The sequence below is a fragment of the Macaca nemestrina genome, chromosome 10 (assembly GCF_043159975.1).
Source record: "Macaca nemestrina isolate mMacNem1 chromosome 10, mMacNem.hap1, whole genome shotgun sequence".
In the NCBI taxonomy this organism is placed as follows: Eukaryota; Metazoa; Chordata; class Mammalia; order Primates; family Cercopithecidae; genus Macaca; species Macaca nemestrina.
The window spans coordinates 50153312-50175044 of NC_092134.1; the positions used below are offsets into that span (position 1 = coordinate 50153312).

At 35.4% G+C, this 21733-nt stretch overlaps 1 long non-coding RNA gene across 1 annotated transcript in view; it reads right to left on the reverse strand.

The window, feature by feature from the left end:
• The window catches only part of LOC105473276 (uncharacterized), a 74950-nt gene that overhangs the window by 16852 nt on the left and 36365 nt on the right, over positions 1-21733 (reverse strand). The window contains exons 4-5 of the long non-coding RNA XR_011609011.1: positions 19616-19807; positions 13527-13630 (exon numbers count right to left, since the gene is read on the reverse strand). This is a non-coding gene — a long non-coding RNA (uncharacterized lncRNA). The remainder of the gene's footprint in view (positions 1-13526; positions 13631-19615; positions 19808-21733) is intronic.

Sequence of the window (21733 nt, forward strand, 5' to 3'; positions counted from 1 at the left end):
ATCAGCAATTTAAAGAGAAAAGCTTATCTTTTTCACTTAAAAAGTTTGAAAACAAAACTTTCAAAACATCCTAAAGAAAAGTGCTAGATATGTAGGCCATTTTTTCAAAATCTAGAATTTGTTTGCAAGAATAAATTTTTGACTTCTGGGGAGATGATAATTCATTAGATAAATTTCACCTATAAGTCTTTGCATAATTGAGGAATGCAGTTTAAAAGTAAATTTCATGTTGTATTAATTGCAGCCAGTGAAATGTTCCTTCTATTTAAATCTATTACTTCTATGACAGCCATGAAAACCAATAACCAAGAACTTGATTTTTATTTTATTTTATTTTTATTTTTTGAAACAGAGTTTCACTCTTGTTGCCCAAGCTGGAGTGCAATGGTGTGATCTCAGCTCACTGCAACCTCTGCCTCCCCAGTTCAAGCTATTCTACCTCAGCTTCCCAAATAGCTGGGATTACAGGCATACACCACCATGCCTGGCTCATTTTTGTATTTTTAGTAGAGACAGGGTTTCACCATGTTGGTCAGGCTGGTCTCGAACTCCTGACCTCAGGTGATTCATCTGCTTTGGCTTCCCAAAGTACTGGGATTACAGGTGTGAGCCACAGCACCTGGCCAAGAACTTGATTTTTAAGACACTTTGTCAAATGGTATTTAAACTAAGATTTTCAAAAAATAATAAGGCATATTCAAATAGGCTATATTCGCTGAAATTTTATTCATAATTTTTGGTGAAAACAGAAAAGGATGTTTGTATTAATAATAAAATTAAAATTATTTTTGAAGTGTTATTACTCTTTATATCATTCTTTTATATATCTCATAAAATTATAGTACTTTAGTAAGTAATAAACAATTTTAGACATATTGAGGGTATTCTCAAAATTATTAAGGTACATCATAAAAAATTTGGAAATGATTGCTCAAGAGAGCGTTGGATATAATAAGTTTATTAGTCTCTGAATGTACTTTACGGTATACAGTCATCTAATATAGTGGAAATAGCCCAGCACTGAGTGACCTAGATTCTAGTCCAGTTAAAAAATCTATAAAACCTCAGACAAGTCAACTGAGCTCTCTGGGACATTTTTGTCTATCTGTAAAACAGAAAGTTTGGATTGGCTGATCTCTAAAGACACATCCAGCCCGAAAATTCTGGTTTCAATATATTCTTCCTATGAGATTTTGAATGTATGGCTACATTATTCTTTACTGTATTATGATAATTCATCATAGAACAAGTTACTTTAAGAACAATGAAAGACACATTAAAAAAGCAAACACTAATTATGAGAAAATGAATTACAATTTATATTAAATGTCAGATCTTGAGAATGAAAATCTGATTGATCATTTCACGAGCACGTATGGCTAGCCAAATGTCAGGCAGTGTCTTTGCTTTTGGAGGAACACAAAGACTAATAAGAATGCTATCCCTGACATTCTAGAGCTCTCAATTACGTTCTGCACAATACTTTGTAAATAAGTAATGTCAACAGAGACTGAAAGCTCATATCATTTCTTAATTCTCATTTCACAACAGAATTATGCTTTTTTTTTTTTTTTTTTTTTTTTTTTTAGTAGAGTTCCATCCTTATATGCAAAAGGAAGGAAATAAAGCAACCTATTCAGATGACCCCAACTAAAATGCATTAGAGAGAATTCTTGTTTCTGTGAAACGCAAAAGCAGTTTCATCTATCATTTATCCGGGCTTTGTTCCAAAACTGTAACATATACATCACTTCCCAATTTATACTTTTTGTTACAAAGAATTAAATGTATAGTTCCTTTTCCTCTTTAATGTTTGCAGCTTTTCCTTTTTTATTTATTTATTTATTTATTTATTTATTTATTTATTTATTTTTGAGACATAGTTTCCCTCTGTCGCCCGGGCTGGAGTGCAGTGGCGCTATCTCGGCTCACTGCAAGCTCCGCCTCCCGGGTTCACGCCATTCTCCTGCCTCAGCCTCCCAAGTAACTGGGACTACAGGCTCCTGCCATCACACCCGGCTAACGTTTTTTTGTACTTTTTAGTAGAGACAGGGTTTCACCGTGTTAGCCAGGATGGTCTCGATCGCCTGACCTCATGATCTCGCCCACCTCAGCCTCCCAAAGTGCTGAGATTACAGGCTTGAGCCACCACACCAGGCCAATGTTTGCAGTTTTCTACTGAGGATTATTAAGGTAGACAAGACCACAAAAATGTCACTCAATCATAAATGACAATCTGCCTAATTTACTATAATTTATATTCATAAGCATATTCTAAAAGAAACTATTGTCCTAAAATGTGCATATGTCTGAAATGCTTTGGAGAAAACAATATTTTAGTCACATGATTGAAATCATTCCTGCCACAGAAACTGAGCCTGAAGCCAGTTCTACCCACCAAGAGCACATGTGGGTATGATTGAAATATATGGTTCATCTGATATACAATAGTTTCTTAAGAAAACAAAAATTAACTTTCTGTTCCACTGAAATTATTTTATTCACTCCTCGATTCAACAGATATATGATTCAAATTCCCACTATGCATTGTGTGTTGTTGTAGAGCTTGGGGATTTAGTAGTGAACAAGACAAAATTCCTATCCAAGAGTTTCCGTGCCAGGGAGAGAAATAAGTTATTAAGCAAATAAATAAGTAAATATTTTAATTCCTGCTAATGATGAATTCTCTAGGAAAACCACAGCAAGTTTTTGGAAGCTAGAGTGGCTGTAATGTACAGTAAGGTATTTTCAACAAGATGTAAAGGCATGACTCCAATGAAGTGTTTGGAAGTTTTAGTTATGGAAGAGATTGGAGAAGTTTGGAATTTCATATGTTTAAGAGTTCTAGATGATATCAAAACCTGTGGTCTGGTCTGACCATGAATGAGTTGAGCATAATTTGTATGAGTTGGAATAGAATAACGTACTCTGAGGCTAAGGCATCAGGTGGACCAGGAACACAAATATTAAACCAAGGAGAAGGATAAAGAGATAGATTAAGGCAAGTAATGAAAATTATTGATCATATACAGAAGGAACCGAAGATAAAACAGAGCCATTTTTAAAACTAGGAGGGTACAACTGGGCTCCATTAGCCAAGAATAGTGAAAAGGTTTTGCAGGGGATGAAAGAACAGTAATCTTTTAAAATCACTCAAAAATATTTTTAAAATGCTTAATTGATCTATATTAAATCTACAAACAGGCCATGTAGAAGAATAAACAGCATTTGAAATGACTACTAGACCAAATACCATCAAAGGACAAAGGAAACTAAGTCAAACATGAGAAGGGATCCAGAAGCCATCTGTGAAATAGAAGCATTCTGTGAAGAGGTAATGTAGCAGGACCAGCCGCAGACAAAACCCCTCAGACACCAAGTTAAAGAAGGAAGGGCTTTATTCAGCTGGGAGCATCAGCAAGACTTATGTCTCAAAAACCGAGCTCCCAGAGTGAGCAATTCCTGTCCTTTTTAAGGACTCACAACTCTAAGAGGGTCCGCATGAGAGGGTCGTGATTGAGCAAGCAGTGGGTACGTGACTGGGGGCTGCATGCACCGGTAATCAGATCGGAACAGAACAGGACAGGGATTTCACAGTGCTATTCTATACAATGTCTGTAATCTATAGATAACATAACCAATTAGGTCAGAGGTCAATCTTTAACCAGCAGGCCCAGGGTGTGGCACCGGGCTGTCTGCCTGTGGATTTCATTTCTGCCTTTTAGTTTTTACTTCTTCTTTCTTTGGAGGCAGAAATTGGGCATAAGACAATATGAGGGGTGGTCTCCTTCCTTAGTAAAACATGTATGGAAAAAATAGAATGAAATGAAAAGTTAGCTATGGAACAATACATCTTGGGATAGAGGAAAACACAGAGCAGAATGTGGATTCTTAAGAGGAGAGATAGTCAGAGGGACTTATATTTTATTCGTGTCTGTAAATGACAAGGATGTAAATGACTAAAGAGATTAAGAAATGTAAAGCCAATTCAAATAACTAGACACTAGCAAATACATATGCCTATATATGCACTTATATAAATACATACACAGATATAAAATATTATGTAATGTATATAATAGAGTCTGTAGCATACATTGGGTATATGTAATATTATACCTTTTTTCCTTCTTAAGATATTTTGAAAGGCTTTTTTTAAGCATCTATTTGTTAGTCAAAAACATAATCCAGAATAATATGTTGAATATGAACATGCAAAAACATTCTGTAACGTTAGATTTCAAGACTACTGTATAAAACAATAAAATAGTTATTAACATTAAAATAATAAAATAGTTTGAATTATTTCTCTTCTCTGATAAAGCTCGCTTTATTGCTACCTGATTTAGTGGTTGGAAAGAAAGAATTGATAGATGAGCATGAATTTATAGAAATCTAGCTATACAATTTTTACTAAATTCGTAAGCTTAGAAACTTACCTTTGTGGTGATACAATCAGGATTGTGAGCTTACATTGTTTGTAAGCTTGTATTGTTAATCAGTACACTAATTTTACATTCATTTTCCCATTTTTCTCCTCGGTCGTTTTTGCAAACCCTTTCTAAGTGTCTAAATGTATACAAATAAAGATGGTTATTTCACAATCCAGATTATAGTCATCCTGGGATTAAAACTCTTTAACATGATACCTTCTATTACCTAAGTAATTTGTTATTTAGCAAATTAATTTATTATCAAAAAATATCTGTATAGGTATTCACAATTAATGTGTCTTGGTAGTAGCAATCCTTTTCTCATCTCTGATTTGTTAATACTAAGCAGCTAAAAGCAAATAACAATTTACTTAATAAGCAGCTAAAAGCAAAGAGCATAATAAGCAGCTAAGAGCAAAAAACAATTTTTGATCTTCTTATTTTAGAGAAATAGATTCTTCCCATCAACTCAATTCCTTAAAAATGCTATGAAAATTATCAGGATAAAATCTGATCTATACTGAGTAAATATTTCATAATATTTCTGTTTAACTGAAAAGGAAACAAAAATTCTGAAAACAAACCAAACAACAGAAAACATAAAATTGGTTCTTTTGGTCATCAAAGAACTTACAGTTTCTGTAAAACTGGCTAATTGAGTCAATTTTTTTGTTAAAATTTATCTTTCCAGTCACTGTGACCAAAATATCTTTAGCAATTTAAACCTGTGTTTACGCTGAAATTGACTATACAATAATAGTGATTGATATTACAACTACTCCAAAAGGAAATTTCCAGACATTTAATCTTTCTTATGAGATGGAGAGGTAAAAGGGAGGGGAGGGAGGGAGGAGTGGGGAGAAAAAGAGAGAGCTATTTAACACAACAGTGGCTTGTCCGGCAGCATACTTCTGGTATATAGCTTAAAAGTAGTTTAGTGTAACTAGAGATCATTTGTTTTTCCTTTTTTTAAAAAAAAAATTTTATTGTACTTTAAGTTCTAGGGTACATGTGCACAACGTGCAGGTTTGTTACATACATATACATGTGCCATGTTGGTGTGCTGCACCCATTAACTCGTCATTTACAAACCACTGCTCAATGAAATAAAAGAGAACACAAACAAATGGAAGAACATTCCATGCTCATTTCTTTTTCCTTTCTCTTTCATCCACTCAGCTTTCTTTCTTTCAGTAAAAACCTCAAGATGACACTTCTTTCAAAAACATCTAAATAATATATGAACCCTTTAAGACTCATCATGCAGGCTACATACACTTTTGGGTCTGAAAGGAAATTTTACATATTAAAAGAACTCACTGATAATTACATCAACGTTTATGCTATACTCAAGAAGAAAGACAGTAAAATGGAAGAAAGAAATTTCCTGAGATCACTCCCTCCTCACAGAACAGTTTCCACCAGTCCCTTAGCAAATATATCATTCTTTTGTTAACTACAGATAAATTCTTGGTCTTCTTTGCTTGTCTTTTCACCCTTTTATTCTATCTGGAGGACTTGGTTTGTTTTTCCTGACAGCATTGGAGATTTCTAAGCTGTGGCAGCAGTGCCAGCCCATACCGTGCACAGTAAGTGAAGAAGAAACAATTTGGCTGCTGTTTTTAACACTTTCCAAACAGTAACTTGTTTCTCCTGCTCGATTTTTGTCCCTGGACATCCAACAGTGCAATAATCAATTCACCGAATATAAGATAGACTTTCTCTTCATCTTTCACTCTTGCAAATTTGGCAAATTGAGATGAATATTTACAATTCAAAGGAAAGTTTTGTTTTTTAATGATGCATTGGGATTCTTTTACACAATGAGAAATCCATTACCTTCCTCAAAATTTGGCACTAATTTCCAATAAATCACTCCTTGGAATTTCTGCCAACCATTATAGCAAAGAACAAGGCATTTTTCTTTTTACTTTTCTTAAAATGGACCTAAATGACAAGACTCTCAATAAAACTACTCCACATTGTAAATTTTCAGAGAGCAAGAATACCTTCTTTTATTGTTTGAATGCAATGAAGCATTTGTTAGAGTATTACTTAAGCATGAATTTACACACTATATGAGTTTAATATATGCACAATAAAATAGTCTCTCTGATAGAAACTACTGGTTTTCTCAAGCAGCAACTGGTTCCTTTTAAAATAATTTAGGTTAGTGATTCTCAATATTTGGTATGAAAATTAATCACCCAGTGGTCTTATTTAAAGTTGAGATTTTTATCTAAATCCTAGAGATTTTCCTTCTGTAATTATGCAAATGGAACCCCTCATAAGCCCAAAATAAAACATTAGAATAGAGATGGAAAGACTGATAGAACAAATTCTTTGTAGTAATAAGGTATCCACTACTACCTGACTCTAGTATAACATCACATAATAGGTAACAGGCCCTAAAGGAAATCAAAGTATTTTATTCCAACATGTATTTCTTTCACATATTTTGAAATAGCCCTATAAAGTCATCTCTTCTAGGGAAAATTCACATTCTGTAGAGATTCCCTTTCTCTTTCCTGGTATTTTCCTAATCCAGGAGAGATTTAAGTAAGAGTGTTTAATACCTTTTAAGATCTGATAAGAAACATTTGTCATCTATTCTCTCTGAAGCCTGCCACCTGGAGGATTCATCTACACAACAAGAACCTTGGCTTCCACAATCCCCATTATTTTAACCCAGAATTTCTTTCTGCTGACTTCAACTATTTAGGCAAAGCTTAACTCTTTAACCAATTGTCCACCAGGAAATCTTTGAATGAAATCTGTGACTTGGAAACCCCTGCTCTAACAAGTTCTGTCTTTTTGGGCTAAACCAATGTATATCCTACATGTACTGATTTATGTCTCTGCCTGTAACTTCTGTCATCCTAAAATGTACAAAATCAAGTTGTAAACCAACCACCTTGGACACACATTCTCAGGATCTCCTGAGGCTTTGTCATGGGTCATGGTCCTCACATTTGGCTCAGAATAAATCTCTTTAAATATTTTACAGAGTTTGGCTTTTTTCATCCACACTCTTAATTTGTATTTGACTAGATGAGTTGTATAGAAACTGGATTTGAGAAAAGGCTTATAAATGTAATCTGAGATACACAGTTGTATATAAGAAGTCAGTTATTCTGGATCACTGGATACTATCTCCAGCTCTGGGATCCTCTCCCTTTGAGGACTCATCTTCATAATACTTCAAATCTTAATACCAAAATAACATAAAGCAACTCTTACACAATCACATTAGAAAATTGAGACAGGAATAATACAGGGTGGTTGCAGGAGAATAAAAACTTTCAGGCATCAGTTTCACATGACTAGAGGTTATAAGACCTTGAAAAACCAGGATGTGGAGCAAGCTGACTAAGACCAACTAGACCCAGCATGGTGCTGAATATGACCTACGTTTCTTCTAGGACATCATTATATGCTCATTAGCATACTAAGTTACATACCCACCAGCGCCATGACAGTTCCAAGAACAACATACTTACCTGGTGTAAAAATGGTTGGTGTTACAGTTCCAAGAAATCTGCACCTTTTTCCAGGAATCTTCATGAATATTCTACTCTTGGTTAAGGAAACACATAAAGATAGAAACCCCAAGCCTCACTGTGTGACTCTCTCTTGAGTATGCCAGCACTTCCCTTTCTTGAGTGTGTGCTTTTCTCTCAAGAAAGTACAATAAATCTCTGTACTTTCATTATTTTCTGACTCCCTTGAATTTATTCTTGTGATGGTGTCAAGAGCCTGAACACAAGCTGAGGTCAAGATCTGACTATTATTTGGGGACCTCCTCAAGCCCACTGATATTAAAAGGACACAGAAAAGGTGGTACAAACTAATTTGAACTGCTGCATCATTATTTTTATTGTAGTCTACCTTTTTTTTTTTTTTTTTTTTTTTTTTGAAACAGAGTCTCGCTCTGCCACCCAGGCTGGAGTGCAGAGGTGCGATCTCGGCTCACTGCAACCTCTGCCTCCCAAGTTCAAGAGATTCTCCTGCCTCAGCATCCTGAGTAGCTGGGACTACAGGCACATGCTACCACGCCCAGCTAATTTTTTTGTATTTTAGTAGAGATAGGGTTTTACCATATTGTCCAGGATGGTCTCGAACTCCTGACCTCGTGATCTGCGACCCCCTCGGCCTCCCAAAGTACTGGGATTACAGGCATGAGCCACCACCCAGCTACCTTTCCTTTCTTAAGACTTGCAGACCTTATTCCATTGGTACTAGCTTATTATATTAAGCAGAAGTACTTAACCTGGGGTTAAAAGGTAAGTTCTAAGAACTTCCATATATTGTTTGAAAAAGTTTAGATACACAGAAATTTCTCAGATGAAAAAATCTGATTAAGGTTCACTGATGAGATTTCCCTTGAGACATAAAAATCTACTATAGTATGTTGGCTGGGCGCAGTGGCTCACACCTGTAATCCTAGCAATTTGAGAGGCCAAGGCAGGTGGATTACCTGAAGTCAGGAGTTCAAGACCAGCCTGGCCAACATGGTGAAACCCCATCTCTACTAAATATACAAAAAATTAGCCAGGTGCAGTGGTGTGCACCTGTAATCCCAGCAACTCTGGAGGCCAAGGCAGGAGAATCACTTGAACCCGGGAGGCAGAGGTTGCAGTGAGCCGAGATCATGAGATCATGACACTGCACTACAGCCTGGGCTACAGAGCAAGACTTCATTTCAAAAAAAAAAAATTCTACCTACTTGAATTATCATATGTTATTTTCCATGCATTTGATGTATGAATAAAATTTTCCCTTGCTATATGAAAGTATAAAAATGGGGTAACTATAATACACTGTTTCAACCTCCTTGTTGGATCCTCCCTGACTTTTCCAATTCAAATGTCATCATCCTTCCTCAGATCCTCTAATTTCCTCTGTGCTGAACAAGTGATGATATATTTTATATCTAGTTATTGCCAATGTATCTATCTTCAGAAGGCAATCTTTCCCCTTTGTAATAACTGTGAGTTACATGCTGGAGGTTGGGAACCTTGCTGGAATTATGAATAAAGTGAAAATAGTCTTAGAGAGAAAACATGCTCAATGGTCACAGAATAGCATTTCGTTGTTGGTGCAGACACTAATACATGCTCTCTAGTAAGTTGGCTTGTAGGTGCCATTGAGAAACTGCAGTCTGCATCTGTGCAACAATCCATACTGCCATGGAAAAAAATGAGTGAGACAAGGAAGTATGATCTAGCAGATCTAAAATAGAAAAAAACTTCAAGAATGGTAATATTTGAAGAGAAATAACTACCCTCCAAAACCAAACTGGCTACAGAATTGGTATATATGTCACGAATTTGAAATCTGAGAATACAATATGTAAACTTAAATCAATAAGCTCAGAAAATCGGCTTTTCTTAGCAACTGTAAGAAAAGTAAAATATCTAGAGAAAACAATATAGAAAGCAATTTTTAACAAAGAATGTCACTGTGTTCATTTGAAGAGCTGAAAGATATGAAAAAAGTTTAAAGAAAGTTGAGTCTGCCTCATGTATGACATATATAATTGTGATTCTACTCTCCAGGCAACACTTACAGTGAAGTTGCAGAAATTGGTTCACAAAAAAATAAAGAAAACTGTGGTTAAAAGAATTTTTCCAAACTGAGACTCTCTTAGAATTATTATAACAGAAACAAAAGGGATTTATCAAGACATTAGATTAAATAACTTAGGTTTAAAATGCAAAATGGAGCTCAATCAGATGCTCATGGTAAGGTATACAAACATTTTCAAAAGTAATTTTAATCAATTTTCCACAACAGAAATTTGTTTAACACTATAGAAGAATATATAGTTCTGGTTTTTAATACTCATTGAACTTAAAATTGAGGAAGACTGTAAGTGATATAGTACTACTTTAAATGAAAGCTGAATAACAGCAGCCCCTTGGAAACTTAGTTCAAATAACTTGGTCTGGGAATACATCGGCTTTCCCATATAACATATAAAATTGAGAGAGCATGTACGTACTACCAGGAAACAGGAAGAACTATCTGTTGGCCCTAATACATCAGACTCTTTCTCCATGAGGAAACCACCCAGTTTCTTCAGTTTCTTCTTCAACATGAGAAACCATAGTGTAAGGCTAGTATTGGGGCCAAAATAATCTCTCAAAGAGAGTGAGGTTGATTTCCATTTTAATCAACATTGCAGATTAGTTGTCATAAGAAACCCTCTGTTGCAGAATAATTAACAACAGTATACAAAACATGAATCTGAAAAAAAAAAAAAAATCATTGAATGAGCTTGCAAAAAAAGAAGGGAAGCTCTCAGAGGCCAGAAGTGTCAGGAAAGTGCAAACCCATACGACCCAGAAGCATCATCAAAACTACCAATCCCAAGCATTTGTTGTTTGCTTTTTGTTTTTTGAGATGGAGTTTCGCTGTTATTGCCCAGGGTGAAGTGCAATGGCATGATCTCCGGCTCACCACAACCTCCGCCTCCCGGGTTCCAGCAATTCTCCTGCCTCTGCCTCCAGAGTAGCTGGGATTACAGGCACGTGCTACCACGCCTGGCTAATTTTGTATTTTTATTAGGGACAGGGTTTCTCCTTGTTGGTCAAGATGGTCTCAAACTCCCAACCTCAGGTGATCTGCCTGCCTTGGCCTCCCAAAGTGCTGAGGTTACAAGCATGAGCCACGGCTCCCAGCCATCCCAAGGGTTTTGTTTCAACCTGCCCACAAGCCTGACTTAATGGAACATTAAAAAAAAAAAAAATTCCTCTCTAACTTGGGAGGTCAGAATGGAAACTCCCAAATAATGTTGAATACCTGGAAGACTTTCAACCTTAGTGGATGTGACATAGACAATATATGTTCATCACAATCTTTCTCCTTCCTGGGCATAGAGGAACACTACATTTCCCAGCCTCCCTTGCAGTTTGTTTGGGACTGTAAGATTGTATTCTAGCTGATAGAATGTGAGTGGAAATGAGTACTCCATTTCCAGACTGGCCCTTTGGAGTGACTTGTTGCAGACCGTACAGTTAGAAAATGGAGATGGACACCCACATTTGACTTGGGTGAGGAAAAATAAACCTTCATTTTCCTAAGCCACTGTGATGTTTGGGGGTTTATTTTTAACTGCAGTTAGTCTATCTATCTTGACTATTATAATAAGTGAACCAGGTAGAATAAATTTTCCCACAAAGAGAAAATAACAAGAACACCTGCCCTCACATGAATATTATTCTGGAATTAGTGCATATAGGTATGAGAGAAAAAAAAAAAAAAAGCACATGCAAAAAGACTAGAGTGGCCTCAAATTGTTAGAGTGCCCTAGGTATCTTGCAAAATCAAATACAAATTCTCTCTCAAGAAGCAAACTTTAAATCTAGGATCAAATATTCTAAAGGATAAGAGTCCAAGGATCATAATATCACACATTATGACATGTGAGAAATTACACAGAAGTTGGCAAGCCACCATGAGCAAGAAAGCAGAAACTACAGACTGCACAAGCAGAAATGCAAATGCTACAAATGTTAGGATTATAATAGAGAGAATATAAAATTCGTACGTTTAAAATGTTTATATTAATACTGAATTAAAATTATAATTATGAAATAAGATAATTTATAAACTTACCATGCAGATTTATAAAGAAACAAATGTGATTTCTAGGAAAAAAAGGTCAAAATTGAATCTAGAAACTCCAGATTAGACACTAATTAAATCCTGAAGATAAAATAAATGAACTGAAAGACATGAAGATATTATTTAGAAAGTGGCACTAAAAGAAAAATATGAGGTACACAAAAGTAAGTTTAAGAAATATGTACAATAATCAAGTGCTCTAAAATTTGTTTATAAAATTTAACATTGACAATTAGAAATGGAACCGAATCTAGAACTGATAAAACGTAATCCAATTCAAAGTATTTGAGTAGATTTAACAGTAGAATAGACTGAGATAAACAGAGAACTAATAGGTAGGTCAAAAGAAATGATCCCCAATGAAGCTTGGGGGAGAATAAAAAGCAGCAGAAGAGAGACAAGAGAGTAAAAATGTTAAAGGATATAGTAAGACAAAATAATAAAATAATCGCAATCCTGGCAGGAACGTTAGAGAGAAATAGGGAGAAGGAATAGTCAGACATAATTACAGAAATTTCCAGAACTGATAAAAGACTCCAATACTAAATTCAGGAAGCCAGATACATCACAAGCATAATTAGGAAAAAAAAAAAAAAAACTACCATCAGACCCATCCAGGGAAACTGAAGAATACCAGATACACAAGGAAGATATTAAAAGCCCAAAGGAGAAACAGAACAATAATGAAGGACCTACATTCAGATTGACAATATACTGTGCTTCTCAACAATGGGAGGCAAGGGAAAATTGGATTAAATCTTCAAAGTGCACACAGAAAATAACTTTCAGTTTATTAGACCACATTTCAAGAATTGGTGTGAATTAAAGACATTTTTATGCAAACATTTACTAAGAGTATTACAACCAACAAATGCTCTCTAAAGGAACTTCTAAAAACTGTACTTCAAGGACATTGACCCAAGAATGAAAGCTAAGATGTAAACATGTACTTTGAGTATAGAAAATGGCAAACATATGAATACAGCATTGAAACACTGACTTTATCAAACAATAAAAATAATGGTACATATACTTGATGAAGCTAAAAACGAATGACAAAATGATTTCTGTTTTAGGACAGAATAGGTCAGGAAAACAGAACACTCTTGCTACAAAACTGGACAAAGCCAGACAAATTACAAATACATTTCTAAAGACACAGAGAACTTCAGAAGCAACAAACTAAAAATCCAAAAAGAAGAAACACTTTTATGTGAATGACAATTTTTATTTTTCCTTCTCCGGGGGGTATTTTCTGATTCTAGGTGCTTGCTAAGAATCTGGTGTGACAAACTGGAAACCTGAGGGGCTGCAAATATACAACTGCTTTTCCTCACAGAACATTTGCTAAGGTTTGATGCTATACAGGAGGCTGGGAAACTAGGCCAAAAGCTTATGAAAGACAAAGTGAAATCTCTAGATTCTTGCGGAAGTGGATTGATTGAAAAATACTACTTGTCTTACCTTCATGGAATTTGCCTTATTTTGAAATGATATAAGGTAGAAGATGAGAGAGTTGGGCTCAGACCTCTGAGGTGCATAGCTGAATTTTCTGTAGTCTTCCAAACCTGGGGAGATAAAGATCTATCAGAATCAGAAACAAACAACTATGAATGGGGGGGGGGGCACAGCAAACTTGAACAGGGGTGAAGCAGACTGAGTTTACTAAAACTGAAACCCAGCCCCAACTTCGATTAATGCCTGATTGGATTGAACTGCTGCAAGCCTCTCTATTTGCCAACATAGGAAGATTACATCATCATCTTGAGTTACATTACATGCAGTGTCCAATGTACATTAAGAAATTAGTAAAAATGTGGAGACAAGAAAAGATGACCAATACTCGTGAGGAAAGGAGAGGAGAGATGACCCAGATATTGGAGTTTGCAAACAATGACTTTCAAAACCTATGTTTAATATGGTAAAACCAATAGATGAAAAGTGGCAAAAGAGATCAAAGCCTAGAGAATTTACAAGAGAAATGAAAATCTATATAAAAGATGACCAAATAAACACTCTGTATATGAAAAAAGAAAATATGTGAAGCTAAGAAGTTAATAAAGAAGTTGAAGACACGAGTTGACTGAACACAGCTGAAAACAGGGCAAATTTGCAAACAGAAAGTAGAAAACAGGTTTTAAAAACACAAGAAGAAAAAAATAATGGGAAAACACATACATACAAGAATGTAAAAATTGTAGGATATTGTCTTTGTTCAAGTGTACCAGAAAACAGATTGTGATGAAAAGATCTACATTCAGGAGATTTATAGGGAGGGCTCTCAGAAACAACATTGTAAAGGAGTGAGTGAAGTTAAGATTGAGCAGAAGTAGTTAAAATTGAGAAGCAGTTGCAAGAAAAGGTCTTAATGAATCCTGTAGGTACTCTGGAACTGGGATGGCCTTTCAGAGACGTCCCAAACTGACACAAAGGAACTGGGCATTTTTACCTCTACATGGACCTGTCAGTGCAGCTGCCTCTGGAAGGAGGCATAAATTTGGGCCAAACATCTCTCTTTGGTGAGGGCCATGGCAAGCAAGGGATTTAGCGGTGAGTTGTCTGCAGTCAACATTCCTCACAGCTGAGGGAATAAGTGGGCCACCTGGTTGGTTCATTACAGCCTACACTATAGTTTACACCTGTGTGCTTAATCCATTCTTTAAAATGAAAGTTTACCCACCTGGGAACAATTTCTCTAGGATCCCTTTTCTTTTCTTTTTTTTTTTTTTTAATATTTCTTTTGAGATGGAGTCTCACTCTGTCACCCAGGCTGGAGTGCAGTGGTATGATTCTCCTGCCTCAGTCGCCCCGCCACCACCCCCGAAACCTGAGTAGCTGGGTTATAGGCGCACGCCACCATGCCCGGCTAATTTTTTTGTATTTTTAGTAGAGACGGGTTTCACCAATGTTGGCCAGGCTGGTCTCAAACTCCTGATCTCAGGTGATCCGCCCGCCTCAGCCATCCAAAGTGCTGAGATTACAGGCTTGAGCCACCGCGCCCAGCGTAGGATCTCTTTTCTTGTCTTAATTTATAAGCACAGTGTTAATGGTCACCTCACAGCCCTCAGTATTGCAGGTATTCTTTGAGTTTCAGCTGATGTTTGTCCTTCCCTTCTCTATTAACTATTTCAAGTTCACCTTTGGCTAATGCTTCTACTCATAAAGATGGCTTATATAGTGAAGTGGCCCAAACACTTATCACTCAGCCTTTTTTCCATACCTTTCTCTGTCAACGGCAGCTCCCCTTATCCATTTGCCTTCAATATTGGGCAAGGAAATCAAGTGACGCACAACTTGATCATTTGGGTGCCAATATATTCTTCCCTACCTTCAGTGTGCAACAGAAACTTTACCTTCTCCTAAGGATTAGAATCAATTAGCCCTGTCAGCATGGTGACTCCTGTACTTGCCTGCTGGTCTCTTAGATTGAGAAACCCAAAGTAATCAGGCAGAAACTATGGCATAAAATGTCACAGGAACCTTACTGTGTCACCTAGTGGAAGTGTTTCTTCTCTGGGAATAAGAATCTCTAGACCTAAAGTTGCAGGCCCAGAAAATATAAAATCTTCAAGTGGATCACCAAGAGTGATAGTAAGGGGGGGTCATTCTTGTATCCAGCCCTTCCTTCTGGTTTCTTGTATTGTAACTACTGGTGACAGAACACTTTTTAATGATTGCTAATCAGAGTGTATGTATGCTACCTCCCAGAGGATAGTGCCCCATCTTTACAGAGTGCCATTTCCAAGCTGGCACCCTGGCTTCTCCTTCAAAAAAACCACACCATTGCTCTATCAGGTCAGCAGTTTCTGGTGGTGTGGTAGGTGGTCCCAAGACGTGCTCTCCGTTGCAACTCCTGTGCATTAGAGAGGCTCTTGGCACTAGGTACGATATACCACATATCCTGTTAATGGGTCAAGCAATTATAAACCCTCATAGAGTGGTGATGACTGAAGCTCTGCCCACAAGAAAGACAATCATATATCTGAAATATATGTTAGTTCCTGTCAAGATAAAGAACTGACTGCCAGGATGTAAGAAATTTGATATACTCGATTTCCTATCAAGTAACCAGTTGGTCTCCTCAAAGGATAGTACCATACTGGGGTACAATATTGGTCTCTTTCACTGGCAGGTTAAATGTTGAACAGGGGCACTATTAGTGAAGCGGAACCCATGCAAACACCATTCCTCACACTATTGCTGTTTCATGCATGAGCCTATTGCACTAGCATCAGACTAGTGGATGATAGAAGTTGGCTGACTCAACTGACTGAATTATCCTGTCTATTTTCTTAATGCCTACACTGCCAGTTTTCAGTTTATAATATCCCAGTCAAATGCTCCCTTTAAGATATACACTGTGACAAACAACAGAGTCCTTTCAGATATTCTCCCTTAAACTGAGCACAATGCTAAGCTTTCTCCCTACAGGATGCTGGTGGAGTGTTACAGGAAGAAGAGGCTTTCTGGAATATCCAGTGTGGTCAGCAGTGTAGGTGTGCAGACACCCCAGTTACAGGCCCAGTATGTCTTCACTGCATTGCCCCAAAGCTTTTTCGATTCTCGCACTCTATGCCATAATCAGCCTATTAAGAACTTGTTCATCTTCTTATTCCATGCTGGTTTACTATGATGTTGTCATCACAGCAATTGGACTTGTTAGGTAGAATTTGTAAGTACCTCAGGAGACAATAAGTACCAGAAAAAAGATAAGCCCCATAAAATTCCAGAGGCCCAGCATCTTGTGAAGTTTCTAGAGAGAAACTTTGTAGAGAATGCTGGAATATCCTCTCAAAGATTTCTTTATGATCAATTGAATATGAGAAAAAACTCAGGCTTGATTTACAGAAGGTACTACAAGATAGTTTTGTAAAATGAATTATGTTCATAGACTATTAATCAACAATTAAAATGATAACTAGATTCATTAAAGAGATTAATCTCAAAAATGTTTTGGTGAAATATTATATTGCAGAAGAATACATTAAGTATAATTCTATTTATATAAAGGCCAAAGATAGGAAAACTGAAAGTTAAAATATTTAGATATATATATTAGGAAAACAAGGAATTACTAATGCAAAATGTAGGATATGGATACCTTGTATGATTGGGATAGAGAAAGAAATGACTGATACGTCTATTAAAAATAACCTAGAGGATTTTGAAGGGCAATTTTATATTTTTTAGGCTTATAATGGGATATGCATATTCATTTTATTATCATTCTTTTTACTAGTGACTTACAATCCAGACTGAACCATAGACTCACCTAAGAAGCTTAGAAAACAAATCAAAGCAAACAACAACAAAAAACTAATGCCCTGATAGCAATTTAATTATGCTGGGGTACCTGGATATCAATATTTCCCCATCTCTCCAAGTGTTTCTAATCCATAAGTAGGTTTGAGAAATATTGCTTTGGACTCTTAATATACTCTTTTGGATTTTATATTTCAAAAAAAATTTAAAGACCAAGGGAATAGGAAATGAATTTCTATTCCAATTTTCTACTTAGACTTTCTCTGATGTATTGACCCATTTTGCTTCAGTGCTTCATGTCAGCCAGGTCATGTGTTAGTTTATTGGCCTTAAGAGACAAGCCATATTAAATGTTCTCATGAGGTAATGACTATTCCCAGCCTAACTCAGTCAACTCTATTTGCTCTTTCTCTTTAATCACCACCTCATGTGCTGATAAATTCCACCCTGGCCTAGAAAACTTCCTGCATCAGAAATATAGGCATTTTTCATTGTGCCATTTATTCTCTGACTACTTATGGAGTTGCTTTTTCTTTTACTGTTTCACTTTTCTCCACCTTGAAGCCCTGTGGCCCAATCATTTTGGCTTTCTTCTTCTTTCCTTCCTGACAATTTCATTTAGTACTTTTCTTTCCACGACATTTTCTTCACGGAGATGTCTAAACACAGACAGATTTCTTTTCTAATGAAGGTTACTCTTTTAGAAAAAGAAGGAGAATTAAAATTCATTAACTAACAATGAAATTGGTAAAAAGAAAATATAATTTAATCAAATGAGGACATTAATTCTAACACTGCTAGTACAAATTTTTCTCTATTTCTTTAAGTTCCTAAAAATTATTCAGGAGTGAAATCAATACTCGAGTTTGTAAATGTCACTTCTTCAGTTTAGTGTTTTAATATCCCTAAGAAACAGTATATTTTGAATATTCTTGAAACCCAATGAAAGCACTCAAATGTGTAGACATTAAAGTATGATCATTTAGGATACAACACGCCAAGTAAAATCAGTAGTAGCTTTATTTTTATCATGTAAGCAAAGTGTGAAAATGCAAGCCAATAACACATTGGGGAAATTTAAGACATAAAATGCTTCAAATTCATACTACTTAATGTGCAATGCTTAAATGTTAATGGTATGCTGATAATAATTCCAATTTTTCATCAGCAATTTAGAGAATTATACTGGGACCTATCAAAGGTTTTTTTAATGTAAAACATTTCAAATGAAGTATTTCTGTAACACCTTTGAAGGGTCACTTTGTCATCATAAGTATTTAATAAAAATAGAAAGTAGAATTGTTTTCTGAAATATCTCTAACTTTTCAGATGAGTTTACTTATTTCCAGACTGTGAGTATCTTGAAGAGCAAAATATACAAGGTTTATGCAAATGTTTATGACATTTTCTAAAATATTTGTTATAGAAACAAAGTTTACAGATTATAATTTTCCAAATGTAATAGCATAAAAACAGAGGTTTTTTTTTCCCCCACAAACAATTATGTAAAAAATATCAGTTGTCAAAATACTAACATTGGAATTATTATGCAAAAGCAGTTAATCTTAGAGATAAGACTGATTTATTTAATTATATTTCAAAACATTCCTAGCCTCCAGAGAGGAAATCTGTATAGATCAAAATAGTCTTTTCAGGAAGGAAGCTAAGATTAGGCAATTAACCTTTTAATCCACTTCACAGTTCAAATTCCCCTCATTTCAAAGTTATGCAGGCAGCCCAAAGATAATTGTTGGAATTTAAAGGGGTGTTTGTGAGACAGAGAGTATGGAGTGAGTGTGTGTGTATAAAGAAATTTGATAACTAAAAAAGACAAAGACTGCTTGAGGAGATATTGAAACACTTTAGGATTTTTTTAATGGAGGTCAATTTTGAGGTTATTATTTTTATATGTCAATAATTCAAGTTGGTGATGACTATTGTATTCTGGATTTTTTTTCAAGAAAATATACATTGCAATTTGATATACAAAATTACTTACTAATTATGTCATAGAATCTATTTAAAATATTTATGCAAAAATTATCTAAGGCAGAACGAAAGCACATAGTGTATTCCTGAAAGTGAGTGTGAGGAGGTGGATATATCTTAGTATCAACAAAAGAGTGTCAGGATCTTTATGCTTCTAACCAATGGGAATATTTGTTTTTAGCTTAGGTAGTACTCAAACAAAAACTTTTCTAAGTAAAAAGATTTTAAAATATCTAAACTTTTCCCATAATAGAAATACTATAATTAGCTTAAAGAACTAGGATATTTATGATCTCACTTACTATGACATTCAGAGGAAAAGCAGACTCCAAGATTGGTTGATTCATGACACCATATATTATTCAAAACTAAGTGTGACATTTACTTTTTAATAATCTTTCTATACTTTCATTCTTCATGTTGTCTTCATACTAGAGTTGGTAACAAGATGGCTGCATAAATTCCAGATGTTGGATCAAGATTCTGCAACATGACTGAGGAAGAAGGAAAAAAAACTCATTTGCCCTCTTTTAGCAGTGAGAAAAATTTTTCCAGAAACTTCCAGTAGACTTCTCCTAGCATTTTGTGGGTAAAAGTGGTTCTACACATTTCAGCAAAAAAAAAAAAAAAAAAAAAAAAAAAAAAAATCACTGGCAAGCAGTAATTGATTATCACATGGCTAGACCATTCATTTGGACTGGAATGGATATTGGGGAGACAATTCCAATATTCACTATATAATATAGCTCAGCATATATGGCATTCATTTATTTACTATTTCATTCATTTAACAAATATTTCTTAAATGTCTACCATGCACCACTAGATATATAGTAGTAAATAACGCTGTAATTGGCTTTGATTGCATGTAGCCCATAGTGTACTTGAAAAGGTGGGTTTAAATTTTTCAGAAGCACTTAAATGACTTAATTTTTTAAAATGCTGTTGAATCTAACAAAATATATACAAGATCTACATAAGGAAAACTACAAATCTCTGATAAAAGAAACAGAGAAGAGCTAAATAAATTGAGATATATTCCATATCCATGGATAGAAAGACTCAATATTGTCAAGATATTATTTATTTGAAATTTGACCTATAGATTCAAGATAATTCCAGTGAAAACCCCAGTACATTATTCTGAGGATATCAATAAACTAATTCAAAAGTGTACATGGAGAAGTAAAAGACCCAGTATAGCTAACACAATACTGAAGAAGAACATAGTCAAAGAAGTGGCGCTACCTGACTCCAAGACTACTATAAAACTACAGTATTTAAGGCACAAGTACTAAGGAAAGAATAGACAGACAATGGAACAGAATAGACTTATGTAAGTCAACTGATCTTCAATGAAGGACCAACAGCAATACAGTGGAGGAAAGATAGGCTTTTCAACAAATGATGCTAAAACAATTGGACATCAACATGCAAAAAGGAAAAAAAAAAGAGTCTAAACATAGACCTTACACCCATTACAAAAATTAACTCAAAATAGATCATAGACTTATTATAAAACATAAATCTGTAAAATTCATAGAAGATAACATGGGAGAAAATCTAGATGTCCTTGGGTATGGCAATGACATTTTAGATATAACACTGCTACGGCCTGAATGTTTGTATCCTCCCCAAATTTTATATGTTGAAATCCTGAACCCCAAGGTAATGACAGTAGGAAGTAGGGCATTTGAGACATGATGAGATAATGAGAGTAGGGCCCTCATGAATTGGATTAGTGCCCTTATAAAACAGGCTCCAGAGAGTTGCCTTGCCCTTTCTACCATGTGAGGACACAGCTAAAATGTACCATCTGTGAACAGAAAGGAGATTCTCACCAGACACTGAATATGCTGGCACCTTGATCTTGGGATCCCCAACTATAAAAAATATGTTTACAAGCTACAAGCAGTTTATAAGCTTTAAATGTATGGTATTTTGTTATAGCAGACCAAATGGCCGAAGACAATCAAAAAAGTAATTGCTAAGCTGGACTTCATTAAAATTTAAATTTTACTCTGCAAAATTTAAAATTTAAACTTTTGCTCTGCTACAGACACTATCAGAGAACGAGAAAATAAGTCACAGTCTGGGAGAAAATATTTGCAAAAGGTATACCTGATAAAATACTGTTATCTAAAATAAATAAATATTAAAAATCATCATCAGAGAACGAAAAATACAATTAAAAACAAAGACCTGAATAGATAACTCACCACAGAAGATATACAGATGGCACACAAGGATATGAAAACATGCACAGCATCATATCGTTAGGGAATTATAAATTAAAACAATGATATGTCACTATACACCTATTACAATGGCCAAAATCCAAAGCATTGACAACTCCAAAAACTGATGATACGGCACATTGGGAATCCCATCATCGCTGGTGGGAAGGCAGAACAGTACAG